This window comes from Athene cunicularia (assembly GCF_003259725.1).
Source record: "Athene cunicularia isolate RWA chromosome 2 unlocalized genomic scaffold, athCun1 chr2_part1, whole genome shotgun sequence".
Lineage (NCBI taxonomy): Eukaryota > Metazoa > Chordata > Aves > Strigiformes > Strigidae > Athene > Athene cunicularia.
Genome location: NW_020799095.1, coordinates 60,456,528 through 60,457,220, shown reverse-complemented (window position 1 = coordinate 60,457,220; position 693 = coordinate 60,456,528).

Sequence of the window (693 nt, the reverse complement as noted above, 5' to 3'; positions counted from 1 at the left end):
AGGCCGTCCCGGGCGGCAGGGTCCAGGGTCCCTCCGCTGAGGGGGTGCCTCACCCGTCTGCTCCCCCTGCGGGTGTGAGCCGCCTGCCCGGGCGTCGGCGCCGGGGGGTGTTTGTTTGGTGAGGGGCGGCCTCTGGGGAACGCGCCTGCGTCTTGTGCCGCGGTGGTAATCGAAGTAGTTTAGAATCCCTGGCAAGTTTTGTTCCAAGGTTTAGGTAGTAATCTGCAGTTTCAGTGTGAGTAGTACATCTCCCACGTGAAGCTGCTGCCTTCGTGAAAACTCTAAAAGTGCGTTTTGCCTTACAGGGAGGCCTTGCGGTCGTCCTTCCATGTGAGACTGCAGGAAGAAAAGAATAAAAAGTGTTTAATAATGACAAGCAGAAAGGGAAATGAGAGCAATAGCAGGAAAATTAGAGAAAATGTAATAGCCAAAGGAACCGGGTAAAAGCCTCTGCAAGAAAAGTAGCTAAAGGCATTTTTTTTTTAAAATACGTGAATTAGATGTAACTTGAAAATACATAAAGTCTAGTTATTAATCATATCAGGCTATGAAATGGAAACGCTGTGTTTCTAGTAACAATGTACAGAAGTATTTAACGTTATACATAAATACCTATTGCCCTGTAGTCGTTGGGAAGCCTAATCTTTTTATGTTTACAGTGTTTTGAAAGTTTGTTTTTACCTTTTCTAATGC